Source organism: Pelophylax lessonae (assembly GCF_965119305.1).
Source record: "Pelophylax lessonae genome assembly, chromosome: 6".
In the NCBI taxonomy this organism is placed as follows: Eukaryota; Metazoa; Chordata; class Amphibia; order Anura; family Ranidae; genus Pelophylax; species Pelophylax lessonae.
The window spans coordinates 105,790,218-105,808,193 of NC_138773.1; the positions used below are offsets into that span (position 1 = coordinate 105,790,218).

The 17,976-nt window shown below is 43.8% G+C and overlaps 1 protein-coding gene across 2 annotated transcripts in view; it reads right to left on the minus strand.

Moving 5' to 3' along the window:
- BHLHA15 (basic helix-loop-helix family member a15) overlaps positions 1 to 17,976 on the minus strand; it is a 56,903-nt gene that overhangs the window by 7,931 nt on the left and 30,996 nt on the right. The window contains exon 2 of one of the 2 annotated variants that reach the window (XR_014225447.1): positions 7,232 to 7,322. The exons of the other annotated variant lie outside the window; for it this stretch is intronic. The gene's annotated coding sequence lies outside the window, so the exon portion shown is untranslated. Of the gene's footprint in view, positions 1 to 7,231; positions 7,323 to 17,976 lie in introns of those variants that run through there. 2 annotated transcript variants of the gene reach the window in all.

A 17,976-nucleotide genomic window follows, 5' to 3' on the forward strand; every position in this document is an offset into this window, starting at 1 on the left:
TCAACCAAAACAAGCCTAAAACAATAGCCTGAGAACTGTCAACCAAAAGAGAAAATAACCTAAAACAATAGCCAATCAGGAGCCAGAGGGGATGAGGCCAAACCGCAGCTCTGTGTGTAAATGAACACACAAAGCAGCAGCTCAACTTGGCAAGCTGCTTGCTGTGGGGGCACCGGACAAGAGGACGGAGCCAGGAACGCTGGCGTGGGACCCGAGAAGAGAAGAATCGGGGCCACTCTGTGCAAAACCAACTGCACAGAGCAGGTAAATATAACATGTTTATTATTTTAATTAGTGATCGACCAATATCGTTTTTTTATTGCCAATACCAATATTTTGGTCATCACATATTGCCCGATATTTTCGTACATTAAAAAAAAATGTTTTATTTTTTATTTTATTTTTTTTTTACAGGTACTAAGAGACCCCAAACCCCTCCTCTGCACTTAAAAGCATTCAAAACGCCAAGTTTAGCTGTTTTGAATGCTGTCATTTTTTTTTTAATTTGGCGCCGAGTACCCAGAAGTGATGTCATGACATCACTTCCAGGTTTTTACATGGAAACCCAATCAGAGCCGAATGCGGCTTTGATCGGGTCTTCTCTTCGGCGGCCGTGCAGGATGGTTGCCCGGGTCTCCCGGTGGAACGGGAGACCCGGGTGAGCCGTGGGGGGGGCGGGGTGTGCCATCTCCCGCTCCTTGTAATGACAGCCGAGCGTCTTCTCAGCTGCATCGGTTGTTATTACAAGACAGCCGACTGTAGGCTATGGACGCCGGTACCGGGGTGATGCCTCTAGCTGCAGGCACCACTCCGGTACAAGCACTTTCCTGAAATATCGGCAATAACGGTAACCTCAGGGGCCGATTCCAATATATCGGGGAAAGTGCAGATCGGCCCCCGATATATTGGCTTTGCCGATAATCGGTCGATTTCTAATTTTACTGAAAAAAAAAATAAAGCATTACAATCACTTTAAGAACCATCAGCAAAACAGCCACAGCTTTGTACATTTGGAGAAAACTCTTAACACTAATCTGCAAATGCTGGTTAATTTTCAGAGAACTATACATGCAGATTCACTGGACAAATAGCTATGCACGTTTTTTTTAAAAAAATAGAAAAGTGTTGCAGGTATTGTCGATAAAAGGGGGTTATACTAGTTACTAGCAATAAAGGGAATCTCAATTTAATATGAATTAGCACAACACACAAGTGCTAGTGGGCTCTATGAGTTCGCAAACTCCTCCTCAAAACTGTACATGAAAATAATGAATTACATTAGTTCCCTTGTTTGATTGAGAAACATGCATTAGAAAAGTCGAAGAACCTATGAATAAAGCTTCTTTCAGGAAATATGAGTCACCGGGCTGATAACAACAGCACAAAGCTTCTCTGATATGGTAGGAGATTGATAAGCTTAACTGCTCTTACCAAGACAAGGGACATATACTGTATAAAAAAAAAAAAAACAGTTCCTGTGAATCATGGCAGTTGTTTTCAGTTTCAAAACTGCGTTAGAAATTCAAACTGACTGATTGTTATTGGTAATATCTATTTATATGATGGTTACTGGTAACAGATTATATTAAGACAAGACAAGCTCCCCCAACTCTATATCACTAACCTGGACCAAGCCTCAGGGAGGCTGTGAAACAATTACCATAAAACCTGTCTGCTCTTTATTTAGATAAGAGTAACTCCACTTTTGCTGAGAAAAAAAAAACAATCTCCTCTGGGTGACCAATGTAAATTAAAAGGATTTAAACACACTTTGTTGCAGATTCTTGCCTGTTTGTGCTTTAAAGAAATATCTGTTTGTTTGGCCAGACTGATTGTATACCTAATTCTAATTAGGAGTGACGGGTTCCTTATAATGAGTTGATGCACTCTCAGTCTTCTGATAAGAAAAGTTGCAGGGTCTGCATCCCTTCGAAATAATTAACGCTAAGGGCCTATCACGCAAGCGTCATCAGTTCAGTTTCTGCTAAATAGAAAATGATGAATACTGATTCAGGCCACATCAGTTTGCACATCCGTTTTCAGTTCAGTTTATGGGCTCTTTCACACGGTCCGCCTCCGCAGGCGGATCCGTGTTGCTCAGCGGGGATCGTTCCGCGAACCCCGCTGAGCCGGGCGGATGACAGCTCCGTCTCCGCTTGCAGAGCGGAGAGGGAGGTGTCTCAGCACCCGCTGCCCTCTATGGGGGATCGGATGAGAGCGGACCGCTTGTCCGCTCTCATCAGATCCGCTCCGCTCCGATTACTGAACGGATGGAAAAATAGGGTTTCCATCCGTCCAGATTTCAGCACAGGATCGGATGCGGATGGCAGCGGGTGTCAGCGGAGGTGACCTCCGCTGACACCCGCTGCCCCATAGAGCTGCATGGAGGATCCGATCAGATCCGCCTAAAAAACTGACAGGCGGATCTGATCGGACCGCCCGTGTGAAAGAGCCCTATATCAGTTTTCACGTCAGTTCAGTTCAGGTCTATCCAGTGCAGTTTACATCTGTTTTTTTTAGTTGTTTAACCACTTGCCGACCGCCTGCCAGAGATATACTGCGGCAGGCTGGCTCGGCTGCGCAAACCGGCGTACCTGTTATGGCGGTTTGCAGGATCGCTCCATCGGGCACGTGCTGCCTGCCCCCATTAGGCAGCAGGGAAACCGATCTGCGAGGCTGGAGGCCGCGATTGCCACTGGGCACCCACGATTGCTCCCCGTGGAAAGAGAATGACAGTCTGCTGTTGTAAACACAGCAGACCGTTGTTCTCTCTGGAATGAACACAGAGTGCCTGTGATCCTCCTATTTAGGATCACAGGTCTCTGTGTGGATTCCACCCCCCCCCCATACAGTTAGGAAACACCCCCTAGGCTCACACTTAACCCTTTGATCCCCCCTGGGTTAACCTCTTCCCTGCCAGTGTCATTATTACAGTAACAGTGCATCATTTAGCACTGATTACTGTAGTAATGTAACTGTTCCCCCCAAAAGTGTCAAAAATGTCAGTTAGGGGTCTGATCTGTCCGCCGCAATGTCAAAGTCCCGCTAAAAATCGCAGATCGCCGTCATTACTAGTAAAAAAAGGAAAAAGACATAACTTTTTCCCCTAGTTTGTAGACGCGATAACTTGCACAAACCAATCAAAATACGCTTATTGGGATTTTGTTTACCAAAAATATGTGGCAGAATACAAATTGGCCTTAAAGTATGAAAAAAGTAGATTTAAAAAAAAAATCTGGTGTAATGTTATATAGCAGAAAGTAAAAAATGCAGTGCCAGATCACAAAAAAAATGGTCTGATTATCAAGGGGACAAAACCTTCCGGGGCTGAAGTGGGTAAAGTGGTTGTAATCCCTTACATATAAACACTGAAGTGACAAGCTTTAGGTGATGCACATAGATGAAACAAATCTTGCCACAAAGGCTGTACCAGTTTATCTGTAGCCATCTCTTCTTTACAGCCTTCTAAGATCAAAATCTATTTCTCAGCTCCAGCAGGCAGGAAGCTGGGATCTGACATCACACACTGGCATAAGCAGGGAACTGAGTGGAGGGAAAGGACACACCCTCTCTACACAGTCTCATAGGGAAACATGCACAGTTAAGGCTGTCAATCTGCTTGTGACATTTGGTCGTGTCAGCATAGACTGTCAGAAGTGACTGATGCAGACTGAAAATAATCAAGTATCAAGAAAAATCAAGAAAATAAACAAGTATAAACAAAATATATATTCCTAGCCTAAAACCAGACATAAACAGAACGGATGTAAATGAACAATATCCATTTACATTAGTCAGATCCATCTCAGGGCTCATTCAGATGGGCAAATAAGCCGGGCCTTCCTGCAGAACCGCTGGGAGATGCATAGGGGCAGGAACGGGTGCACAGATCCGAATACACTTCTATGGGCTGCCTGCACCCAGCTCTGCGGCTTAATCACCTGTCTGAATGAGCCCTAAACGGAAAAGGGCGCAGGGGAAACCGATGTAGGCGCAGATTACTGGATGATCATTGATTTACATCCACAAATCCCATAAACAAATTTCTGTCCATTTTCCATCCGAAGAGGACAGATGAAAAAACAACAAACAGGACGTCTGTGTAAATGGGCCCAATCAGAGTATTCTAACAAAACTGAAATTTCTATTGCAGGAAATGCCTAAAATTTGACTTATATCTTGTAGTGCAGACAGTGAAAATCAGTGAGTCAATCACACAAGCAGGAAATTACATGGAAATTACATATTTAGAGGCATTTGTACAGAACACCTCTGGGAAGCTACATTGCATTGAATTTTACAGAAATTTAGAGCTCTGCAGATTAAAATGGAAAGGTAATTATAATAGCCTTAAATCCAGGAATTTAGCTACTTTGAAAAATGTACTGGATTAATAGGGGTTAAAGCGGTATTAAACCACGTTTTTTTCTTTCTTTTTTTTAAACCTGCAAGGCAATGCATCGCATACTAGCACATTATGTGAAACCTACATTAGAGCGAAGCCCTCCAGCGGCGGGCTGTAACCACTGAAGTTGCTTCCATCTTCAGCTAGTCTTCCTTCCAGGTTCCCAGACTCCAGCTGTGTTAGTGGCCACAGCCACGATGATGTCACTCCTGCGCATGAGCGCGGGACAGGACTCTGAAGGAACAGCATGGGTATGCCATTCCTTCAGAGCGCATGCACATATGCACATTTAGGAGATATTTACAATACCTATAGGTAAAATTCATGCATGGGAGTTTACTCCTACTTTAGGTCCAACGAAGTGCAATGCCACATTGTGGACTTATCTCTTTATTTTTCAGTTTACTTTTTTTCTGAGTGCCAGAAAGGCAACAATCGTTATGCTTCTGGTGCTCCAACCCTGGACCACCTGGTTTCAGTTCTTAATGCTGCAGACGGACAGCTAATGTGTCCATCCCTCTCCTCCTCCTGCCAAACCACAGAGTGCTTTCCATTAAGTGAGCCCATTCACAGAATACAAAGCCTTCTGTGATCAGACATCAGATGGGAGGGTTTGCCAGGACCTCAGGAGTATAATGATAGTTGCACTGTCAGAGCTCCCTAAAACTGTCAGATGTAAATTTAAGAGATAAGTCCAATAGTGGCATGCATCTCATTGGCCTTTACTCATAGCATGACAGCACATTTATCAAAGTGGCTAAATTCAATTAATTGTTTTTGTTCTTATTTGCTATATTTTTTTCTACGAAAGTGGAGTTACCTGTTAGGCTCCATGTACACGGGACGTTGTTAAAAGTCCCTTTGAATGCTGGAATTTTTAGGACGTTTGAAACGTCCGTTCGGTCGCGTTTGTACCCGCGTTTAGCGGGCGTTTAGCAGCGTTTGCGGGCGTTTGCGTTTAGAAGCGTTCCTAGAGGTCAAAAAAATTATTCCCCTTTAAAATGGAAAAACGTGAACGCTAAACGAGGGTCATCGCGTTCAGGCGCGTTCGGACGCGTTTGTGCGTTTGAAACGCCGGGAAACACGTTCGAACGCAAATAATTGCGTTCTAAAAACAGTCCCTGAACGCAACTGCCTGAAAATGACTGTAAACGACCTGGTGTACATGGACAGATAAGATAAAATGTAGATGGGTTCAGGGGCTTCTAAAAAAAACGCCCAACTGCTCCTAAACGGCCATTTCCAGCGTCCCGTGTACATGGAGCCTAAAAGCAGAGTTCCAGTCACATCCAGCCACAAACAGTGTAGCTGCTGACTTTAATAAACAGCCAGTCATCTGTCCCACAAACCAGTGGTGCACTCACCCCAGCTGTGTTCTCCCTATGTCCTCCCTTGGCAGCGCTGGCATCTCTACTATGGGCACCCGGATGGGACAGCTTGCGTCTTCATAGCCTGGTGCCCACTGCACATGCGCGAGTGGTGCTGTGCTCAGTGACTGGTCCCGAAGTCTTCTACAACCTGTCATCTTCTGCTTCCCAGAAGACTTCAGGAAGGAGAACTTCCGCTTCAGATTGCCAAAGGTGACCAGAACAAAAGTGGGAGCAGGTACCTGTCAAAATCAGGTACCTGCTCCCCCCTACCCCCCAAAAGCTCAGTTTCACAAACAGGAGCCGGGGAGGAGGCCTTAAAGCGGAAGTTCCACTTTTGGATGGCACTCCGCTTTAAGTGTTAATTAGTTGAGAGGGGAAATATATGAAAGTGATGGGACTGGGAGATTTCTGCTTTAGGAAAAACCCAGAAATTGTCCATATTTTTAGCCTGTGCAAAACTTAGATACAAAATGCTCAGGCTAAAACCTATACGACAATATATCTGACAGTCCTAGGTCCTTGTTCTAGGTACCACCATGCTTTTTATGTCCAAGGAAACTTCACATTGCTTCTTTGCCAGCCAAAACACTGCAGAATTGGAGCAGCGACAGCATGCCACTGAACTGGGTAGGCCAGCAAACAAGTGATGCCAGAGAAGCAAGTGAGTATACACTGCACTCGTGTTGTTGTCAAGATCGCTAACGTGACTGCGTCCCAATATCAAGCTTTCCGAAGTCTAACCATTTTACATCTGTTATGACAACATAGAAATTCAAACAGCACACATAGGCTTGAAGTTGGTTCAGCATGAAAAAGATCATGCAAGTCAGACTGGTTTAAACCCATTAATCTTAGATGTTAAGAAGCACTCAGAATGTTGAAAAAGCTATTTTTCCTTGACACACATATATAAGTACAGATTGTGCAAGTCAGACTGGTCCAAACTCAATAATCTTAGATGTTCACAAATGCTCAGGCTGTGGAAAGAGCATTCTTTCCACAGCCTGAGCATGTAAGCATGTATCCTTTGTTGTGTTTGTATATGTAAGGTACCGATATCCTTGTCACTGTGGTGTTCTCTTTTCATATACAAAGAAACTATAGACAATCTTTTCAAACATTTACAACTTTGCCAAGATTCCTATATCCTGATGATGGGGACCATCTTGTTTTTACTGATCAGGATGAGGCAACCTTGGTACTCCATCTGTTGTGAAACTACAAGCCTCATGAGACATTGCAAAACTCATAGCCACCGGCATGACTCCCAGAGACAGAGGCATGATGGGATTTGTAGTTTCACCACAGTTGAATTGTCAAGGTTGCCTACCCCTATAGTAAAAGATGGGTTTATAATGTATATGGCCACTTTAAAGCATATCTAAACCCTAAAACAAACATTTAGTAGATCATAGCTTACCAGTCCTTAGATGTGGTGTCTGCATTGGTTTTCAGTTTTTTTTTTTTCAAGCTAAGAACATTGTCAGCAAGTACAGAAATACCAGTTTATCTTGACAAAATGCAGTGTCCATGTCACCTCCTATGGGCTGAGAAGAAAGCACAAACAACTTAAAAGAGAAGTGTGTGGTATTAAAAAAACAAACATTCATATCCACTTAGGTGGATGCAGCATCGATCCGATGCTGCATCTGCCCCCCGCCGCCTCTACCTGAACTACCTCTAGAACTGGGCGATCAAAGACCGCCGATTGCTCAAATCTCAAACTTCAGTGAGCAGCGAGCCTATGACTTTCAGTCACCAGCTCTCTGTTCTGCCCCTCCAGGAGCCCTGGACTGTGCAGGGGTGGAAGCGACTGGCTCAGGCTTTACTAGGCTAATGTTAGGAACACACAGGGCAAAGATCTGTGAAAACGATTCAATCAGCCCATGTGTACAACTCCCTGTTCAAAAGAAGCTGATCTCAGGACTGGCTTCTGTTTAACGAGCATGCTGGAAAACCAGTGACTGAAAGCACTGACTGGTGTGTTCTGGCGGGGGGCAGTCCCCCTGTCAGAAAACAATAGCACAACAGGGGAGATCAATGTACTAACATCGCTTTTGTTAGTACTGCGATCTGCCAGTTGTTGTTCATTCTGCCTGCTGGACGAAAGCCTAGTGTGTACCAGGCTTAAACCAGCTGTCGTTCTAGGCATCGGGATTGCTACCGACATTAAGGTCAGGATCTCTCCAGAGCGTGGACCAGCTGAGTGACGCTTTAGCCCACTTTCGGCTGAAAATGGCCAACAGGAGTGCAGAACGACATGGACCTATTTCTCCTTTAATCTTTCTGCTGTAACCTAATTGTCTTATCCAGAGGCGTAACTAGAGCCTTCAGGGCCCCGATGCAAGAAACCATGAAGGGCCCCCCCAGATCCCTGGCCGGGGCCCTTCCCTTCAAGCCCAGGGCTCTTCCCACTAATCCTGGGGCTCTTTACTCTCGTTGCATGGCCTTTTATTACGGTCCCGCAGCAGGATCCTTTCACAAGTTCTGCAGTGGGCTCCCTTCCTGCAATCTTTGGGCCTCCCCACAGTGGTGCAATGCCAGGGCCCGGTCGCAAGTGTGACTTTTGCAATCCTGGAAGTTCACCCACTGGTTTGCTACTGGGCCCCCTGGAGCATGGGGCCCGGTAGCAATCGCAACCCCTGCAACCCCTGTAGTTACGCCCCTGGTCTTATCAATCTAGTATGTTATGGAACAGAACAAAGGCAGATGTGCTTGTTGTCTAGTTGTACACAAATCTATCCAGCACTTGACCTGAATAACACTGTGTTGGAGTGTCCAGCTGACAGTGATGCCATGTTTTATATATATATATATATATATATATATAAATATATATAAAAGTCAGCTGTCCATAGTAGACCTCAGAAATATATTGAGGTCAAAGCAGAATATACAACATGGTGCAAAAAAAAATCCTACACCAGGATTTCGGGACCTCCCCAGACCTCAATTTCAAGGTGATAGATGTTTGAAGTCCAGTCCGTGTGACAACATAGGTTTCTACCCAAAATACTATGAAATTAATATGGCCACAAAGGGACATGTGTACAATTTACAGGACTGCCAGGTGAAAATAAAAATTGATGCCCCAACACACTATACTGTGGTAATTCCTCTCTTATTGAATGCATATTTGTCATCCAAACCAAACAAATATCAAATGTGCATTGAACAACATAATTGGGACATATTTTAAGCTATATAACATCTTTGCCATTTTTGTATTTGTTAGTATTTTGCATAAAATGAATACTTATATATGAAAAATGATTTATTCAGCCTTAGTTCTAGAACCATTTTTGTGTATTGTAAGGAACAACCTAGACATTTCAGGGATTCGTATCGGTGCCTTAGAACACAATCTATCTGCTAATGCAGATGATTTGTTATTTTACCTCTGAAACCCCATAATTGCTCTATCGGTACTGATGGCCGACGTGCAGAAGATCAGACAAATTTCAAATTTCATAATTATTTTCGAGAAGTCAGAACTTCTGCCTATCCATGTCCTAGCTGCAATGGCATCATCTTTACAGCAATCTTTCCCATTTGTGTGGCATAAGGGTTCATTACCATATTTGGGGACCCGTATCTCCCCAGACCTGACTTTATTGTACCACCTCAATTATTGTTCCCTACTGGCGGGGATACTTAAAGACCTTCAGACTTGGAGAGGTTTACAGCTTACCTGGTTTGGACAGATAAATGTCCTTAAGATAACAATCCTTCCCAGAAAACGTTATGCCTTATTTACTATACCAATTGCCCACCTACAGACTTTTTTCAAAAAAATTACGCAGATCCTTCCTGACTTTTGTATGGCCAGACAAACATCCCAGACTAGTTTACGATCTCTTATGTAGACCAAAATCAGAGGGGGGAGTTGGTCTTCCGGCCATGGCTCTTTACTACTAGGCCATGTGCCTTGTATGTATCTTGAACTGGTGCCATAACTCTGCTAGCAAAGTTTGGGTTCCATTAGAAAAAACAATGGCAGGCAGACAGAAATCTGTCAGAAGCCCCCTGGATTCCCACCAACTCTAGGGGACCATCCGATTAGACCTCCCCCTGACCTGATCCTCCTTAGCTATTTGGGACCGTTTGAAAGTGACAGGTCGCTTTGCCCCCCCAGATATCTCCTCTAGCACCACTGGGAGGATACCCATGGTTCCCACCAGGGAAAGAACAAGGCTTCTTTGGGTCTTGGGGCTCCAATGGGAAAGTAGCCTGTGCTGAATTTGCCCCACAGGGTACCATAATGCATCTTGCTACTTTACAATCCTCCATGGGTGTTATCCCCTTTGCAAACTGGAGACATTTCCATTTCCAAATTTAAAACTTTCTTCATAAATTAAAGCCCCCTTTACTTCCTTCGAGTCTTTATGTATTAACCTCCCAGATTCTAAACATTTTATTATCCCAAATGTACAAACTAGTGTTGAACTCACAATTCTCCATAGTCCCGTACTACATTAAGGAATGGGAAAAATAATTGGACCAGGAGTTTACCCTCTATAAGGACCAGAGGATATTTAAATTTAAACATTCTACTTCTGTTAGCTTACATATCCAGGAATCCTCATATAAATTTATTTCCACATGGTACAAAACACCATCCCGCGTTGCTCAAATGTTTCCGACAGCATATGCCACTTGTTGGAGAGGGTGAGGACAACGGGGCACTTTTTTCCACTTATGGTGGTCTCGTCATAAGATCAGGGTGTTTTGGGAGGCAATTGCCCTGTTGATCAGAAAGACGGCTTTGCGACCCATAGAGAGTTCCCCTCTTCACTTAGATGGGGTGCCATCCTCTTTAAAAATATATAAAAGAACTGTAACTCCACACTTACACAACACAGCCAAAGATCTGATTCCCAGGTATTGGAAATAGTCCACCTGTCCCACTATCTTAGATTGGAAAAGGGAGGTGGATGCCACCATGGAGGCAGAGCGTTGGATTTACACTGCTAAAAACCAGTATGAAATATTTAAGGATATTTGGTCTGGCTGGATGTACTGCATTATTCCTCCGAGATCACAGCAGACTAACTATAACCCCCACATAACAATTGACAACTTGATAGCCGTAGCCCCATACCCATTCCTCATTTCAGCCAGGCTCTGGCTAACCTCAAACAGTAATAGAACAGACACCGCTCTGTGGGATCTGATATCCCCACTTCCCCTCCACCTGTTTTTTTTTTCTTTTCCTTTTCCCTTCCGGTTGTTCCTATAGTTCTTCATTCCTGACCGACTTCGCTTGGGTCAGCTACTCCCCTACTCTCCCGCACCCGTGTTGACGATGACGCGGAGGGGGGTGGAAGGCCTTGGTGAATTTTCTATTGTGCTACTGTGCTATACACCTGACCTGTACATTACCATGTAATTTTTCTTGGTAATAGATTGATTTTGTCAACTCAATTTGTGTTATATGAACATGTACGTTTACTCGGTATGGTTAACCTCCTATGACCTCCTTATTGTGTATTTCTTTGTTACTTACATAAATCGGAATAAAATTTTGATTCTTAAAAAAAAAAAAAAAAAAAAAAAAGATTAATTCAGTATACAGAAAGGAAAAAAAGGCAAGGATGATGTGAAACCTGCAACAATCCACAGTAACCATCAGAAATCCTGACCTGACTAGACAAAACTGAACTCTGTGCTTTGCACATAAACCCCTAACATCACCTTACTGAATAACACTGAAAGTGCTTCATAGTACCAAAATATTCATCTTCTACAGATGTTTGAAACCAACAAACACCTGCTGTATTACTTGATCCTTAAATAAAATTGAAAATGATAGAACATTGACAATGACATGCACATTTGCATAGAGGTACAGGTTTCATGTAGTGACAAAGGCTTTTGTTGTATAAAGTTGCAAATGCAGAAAATATAAAGAATATGGTTTACTTAGTGTTACTAAACTCTCCTATCCTTTACAGCAAAAGAAGGGGCCATCTAAAGCTGGCCAAAGAGGGACCAGCAGGGACCTAGATGAATTTCAATCAGTGTGTGGTGGCCCTGTCTGACAGAAGTCTACAGGAATTTTCACGCACAGCCATCTCAAGGGTTTACAAAGAATAGTCTAAAAAAGAGAAAATATATAGTGAGCGGTAGTTATGTGGACAAAAATGTTGGTTTTTAGAGGTCCGAGGAGAATAGGCGGTGAGGTGATAAAAAAGTCAACAGTAACTCAAATAACCACTTATTACAACCAAGGTATGCAGAATGCACAACACATCGAATCTTAAAGCAGATGGGCTACAGCAACAGAAGACCACCCGGTTGCCACTCCTGTCAGTTAAGAACAGGAAACTGAGGCTACAATTCGCACAGGATCTCCAAAATTGGACAATAGAAGACTGGAAAAATGTTGCCTGGTCCGATGAGTCTCAGTTTTAACTGCGACATTCAGATGGTAGGGTCAGAATTGGGCGTGAACAACATGAAAGCATGGATCCATCCTGCCTTGTATCAATGGTTAAGGCCCAGGCGGCACTTAGACAGGGGCGGCCCCCAGCCGCCTCTTCTCTTCTTCGGCTGAAGTAAAAAAAAAAAGGTCCGCGGCCGGCCTGACATGCACACTGCGCATGCGCCGGCACCGCCGCTCGGGAAAACCCGTACATGTTCGGCTATTTCTGGGAATAGCCGAACATGCGCAGGCTTTTCCGAGCGGCGGTGGCGCATGCGCGGTGACGTGTTGGCGCAGGGCCGCACCATTTTCAAATCTAAAGCCTCAGGAACAGGTAAGTGACACTCCTCCACAGCCACACTACCTGCTATTATGCGGGGCTGCGGGCATACTACAGAAGATGCAGCGTCATGTACAATGCCCGCAGCACTGCATCTCCTGTAGTATGCCCGTAGCCCTGCATTCTCCTGTACCATGCCCGCCGCCGCATTCTCCTGTATCATGCCCGCCGCCACATTCTCCTGTACCATGCCCGCAGCCCCGCATTAACCTGTACCATGCCCACCACCGCATTCTCCTGTACCATGCCCGCAGCCCCGCATTCTCCTGTACCATGCCCGCAGTCCCGCATTCTCCTGTACCATGCCCGCAGCCCCGCATTCTCCTGTACCATGCCCGCAGCCCCGCATTCTCCTGTACCATTCCCCCAGCCCTGCATTCTCCTGTATCATTCCCGCAGCCCCGCATTCTCCTGTACCATGCCCGCAGCCCCGCATTCTCCTGTACCATGCCCGCAGCCCCACATTCTCCTGTACCATGCCCGCAGCCCCGCATTCTCCTGTACCATGCCCACAGCCCCGCATTCTCCTGTACCATGCCCGCAGCCCCACATTCTCCTGTACCATGCCCGCAGCCCTGCATTCTTCTGTATTATGCCCGCAGCCCCGCATTCTTCTGTATTATGAAAAAGAGAGCCTGGTGCGCTCATCTGCCCAGTGTCTACTGCCCTGCCCTGCTCCTGCTGTCACTCCGTACACACTCACACCCCTCTGACTGCTTTCATAGTCCTATAGAATGTGGGGGGCCTTTTGGAGGGCGTGAATTTTTTTTGGGGGGGGGGGGTGGGGGCAGCATTTCATTCTTGGACCCAGGCAGCACAATGTCTTGGGCCAGCCCTGGAGGGATGGCCTCATAGACTAAAAGGAAGGCTAATGAAGAAGGAATGATTGGACCCAGCTCAGTGATAGGAGCTGCCTAAAGAGACATTTTTAAGCTTCAAAAAAAAACTCTGGTCACGAAACATGTTTAGAAGGGGAGGTTAAAGATAAAACCAAAATGTCTTTCTTATCTTTCCTAAATGTATTTATGGATTCTTTCCTAAATGTACATAATATAACTGGATACTAACATTTATAGGTAAAGTTAAACCAGGAAACATCCGATTACCTCTCAGGGGATCAGGAAGGATTTTTTCCCCTGCTGGAGCAAATTGGATCATGCTTTGCTGGGGTTTTTATTGCCTTCCTCTGGATCATCTGTGGGTAAGAGATTGTGTATATAAGATTGTATGACCCCCCCTTTTTTTTTTGGTTGAACTAGATGGACTTTTGTCTTTTATCAACCAGACTATGTAAAGCCCCGTACACACACGCAGATCGTCGTCATACAAATGTTCGTCTTTTCTCCCCGGGATGTCGGTGTCTGTTGAAAAGTGCAAAGACAGCACAAGGACAGCACAAGAATTTTGTCCGCAGACTTCAGCTGACTGCAGAAGTGATGTCATGTAATGGTTAACTTTCCCTGTGTTTTTTATTTTCTGAGCATGCCCAGTCTTGCAAATCTGCGGTCTGTCGGCCGAATTCTGTACTGACAGGCGAACAATCGTCCGTTCTGGTGTCCGCAGACAAAAATTTTCATGTTTGCAAGAAAGACTTTTGTCCGCGGATTGTGCACAGACAGCTGTCGGAGGCACCATACTAACACGCGTACAATCGGCAGATCTTTCGTCCGCCGACGTTTGTATGCCGACGATCGGTACGTGTGTACGGGCCTTAACTGTCACTATGTATTTATGTAACTATCTGATAATGTTATTAGGCTCCATTCATACATAGGCGTTTCAGATCGCGGGCAGAATTGCCGCGATTCTGCCCATGATCCAAAGCCATTGCAAGTCGCGGGACGCCCATTCAATTCCCGTGACTTGCAATGGCACCCCAAACGTGGTGCAATTTTGCCGTGATCGTCGCCCTACGAATCACGGTAAAATCACGCAAACAGAATTGCGGAACGCCTGTCGCCCAAAAGAAGTTCTTGTACTTCTTTTTGGCGACAGGCATCCTGCGAGTCTGTTTGCGCCATTTGTCGCGATTTGTCAGGCGTCAATGGTGGCAAAATCGCGCCGCATTTGGGGTGCCATTGCAAGTCACGGGAATCGAGCGGGTGTCCCGCAACTTGCAATGGTTCGGGATCGCAGGCAGAATCGCAGGAATTCTCCTCACGATCCGAAACGCCTATATGTGAATGGAGTCTTAAAGTTCCTGTACATAAACTAGCTTATATATGTTTGACACCCTGAAATGTTCTTTTCTCATTGATAAAATAATTGAAAAGATCTGTAGTCATTGGAGGGTTAAGTGACTTATAAAATTCCAGGTTGCATTTTTTTTTTCCAGAAAGTGTTTTGGATGCCTCACACGTGTCCTGATGAAAGAGTATTACAAATAAAATACAGATCACAATGCCCTCCTGATAGCTGAGCCAACAAACCTACCTGGAAAGCAAAGTCCACAGCTAAACTTTAAAAATGCACTGTGTGTATATCTCCAGGCTAGGATAAACACTAGATTCTAACTGAATACCTCCGGCAAATCTAAGCATTCTAGATGAGCATCAATCAACCACCTAGGTTCCAGGGTGGCCATACACTATTTCTATTATTACTATTTATTTTTATTTTTTTTACTTTTAAAGGAAATAGCAAATACTATATTTTTTTAAATGTGTGACTGATAATGGTGCAGTTGTGAGCTTATTTGTGCTGAGACTAGGCTTTGAAGTGACACATTCTTATATCACATATTTATCAAGTTTCAGTCAATATCATGGAGAGTTTTTTTAGACACTGCAAAGCAGTTGTAAGCTTGAACTTGTTGCCTTCTCATATGTGCTGTTTGACATCTGCTCAAGAACCAAGGACAAACCTGTTAACATTTAAAAACAACTTCTGGGGATTTTGCTGTCAAACGTGTAATATGTAACCATAAGGCCATGTTCACACCTGAGCATTTTTCAGCTCATAAAACGTTCATCTCTAAACGCCAAACAAGCAAAATCCCATTCATTTCAATGACCCCTGTTCACATATGAGCGTTTTGTTGCCTGAAGCAAAACGCCTGAAGCTCAAAAATGTACACAAGCTTCTTTTTTGGCAGATTCCAGACGTTTTTGTTAGATGTCAATGCCTGTCTCCAAACACCTGCAAAAAACTCCTGAAAAAAACGCCTGAAAAACGACCGAAAATGATACGCTCAGGTATGAATGGAGCCTTAGGTCTCATGCACACTGGACGTTATCAAAACGCCAGGAGAAAGCTGTAGCTATAGAAGGAGTTTTTCATCTTTTTTGCAGTAGAGTTTTTTCAGCGTTTTTTTAGCGTTTTTCAGCTGTAGCGTTTTTTAGCAAAACTATACTCCCAAAAAAGCTTATGGCTCAAAAAGGCTGATAAGCGCCGAATAACCACCTTTTCAGCGTTTTTAAGCTTTTATCAGTTATGTTTTTACAGATGCAAAACTCCTCTCAAAACCAACTAATTCTGGGGTTTTTTTCCAGCCAGAAAACGCCCCTGCCAAAAACTGCTGATAACAGCCTATGTGTGCATGGACACATAGGATAACATGCTGGGGAGTTTTTTGTGGCTGCAGAAAAAAACGTCTGACGCCGAAAACAGCATCTGTAAAAACGTCCAGTGTGCATAAGGCCTTAAAGTGTATCGCTAGGCAAAACTTTTTCCTTTAAACTTTGGATTTAGTGGGGGAGGGTTAGAACCTCTGTCATGGTACTATTACCGTCTGCGACCCCATTGGGGAGGTCCACCCTTCTATTTGTACTGTAGACCAATGTCATATAAAAAAGTGAGGCGAAATCATAAATTTGGGAGTTGTCCCTACAACAAAAGGTAAGGGGAAACTTTCAGTGGGGGGCACCTTTTGAGGGGACAACTGTCTAAGAGGGGAAATTCCCTCACTTTGATCCATGCCCTCAAGTTTTCTGTTGCGTCTCTGGGACAGGAAAGAAGAGAAATTTCTCCAATGGTACAGCACAGAAAATAACCTGGGATCGGTTAAGACCATTCTCTACTTAATCCAAAAAAAAAACTTCCAGTGGGGGCACCTTTTGAGAGGGCAACTGTCTAAGAGGGGGAATTCCCTCACTTTAATACACGCCCTCTAGTTTTCTGTTGTATCTCTGGGACAGGAAAGAAGAGATTTTTTCCCCAATGGTACAGCACAGAAAATAACCTGGGATCGGTTAAGACCCTTCTCTACAAAACTTTTGGCTATGCATGTACTTTAGCTCATAATTACATAATTTTCTGATTTTTTTTACCTTGTAGAAATATAAAGCACCACTTCACAATTAAATCAGTAGACATGGTCATCTTATATTTCTGTTACAGACTTAAAGTGGAACTTCAGCCAGAAAATGAATTCCTGCTAGATCACTTCAGGCTGGACTCATTTGCAGGTATAGTATATGTAAAGTAAGTGCCTATACTGTTTAAAACCCAGTAATGTACTGCCTCACCCTGCTCTGCACATGCTCAGTTGCTCTCTATTTTTAGGCACTGTGCTGAATTTGTAGAGGCCGACCTCCTGACAGCCTAAAGATTAGGGTCCGCCATACACGGTTCAAATCCATTAATGGGCAGGCTGAATGTACCAAGTTGATCTATCGTAAAATAAATTTGTACCGTCTATGGGCTACCTAACTGTTGCCCAGGGGCTCTGGGCTTCAGCAAAATGGCAGCCTCCAGCAAGAAAGAAACAGTAACAATACTGGAGTCAATTTACAGCACACACTCATTTTGGTAACATAATTATTAATGTGGAATGTATGTTTCTTGCTACAGAACATTATTTTTATCAAGTTGTTATGGGTAACATTCCAATTTAAAGTGGTAATAAACCCAAAAACAAAAATGTAATATATTGCAGCTTACCAATTCTTAGATGTGGTGGCTTCATTAGTTAACTAGAAAGTTGTCTCCATTGCTCCTCCAGTGGAGTAGAGATACCAAACGGAAGGAACTGTTAGAGGCCTGATTATCAGGTAAAAATAAAGGGGGAAAAAGCCTTAAAGAAAACCAAAGCAGCACCCACATCTAAAATTGAAATGTTTGTTTTGGGGTATTATACTGCTTTAAGGTTCAATTTACAAAGCTAACACACCATGATAAGGATTCCTATTTTAAAAAGTGATAGTTGTGATCAGCTGAGTCCAATGAGATTTGAAATGCACAGTCACATGGTTGAAAATAAAGATTATCATATTTGTGAATTAAGCCTTTAAGAAGCTAAGCTTCTCCTCATACATGATTTGATTATCACATATAATTACAATATGTAGAGGCCTGACCACACCATTACCTGACCACAATATAGTCCTAGAACGATGTATGCTGACATTGAACATTGCTCCTCCCAACATGAATCACCATCTTTGGAAACTATAGTAGTAGATGAGCAAAACAATTGCCATGGATCACCTGGATTTCA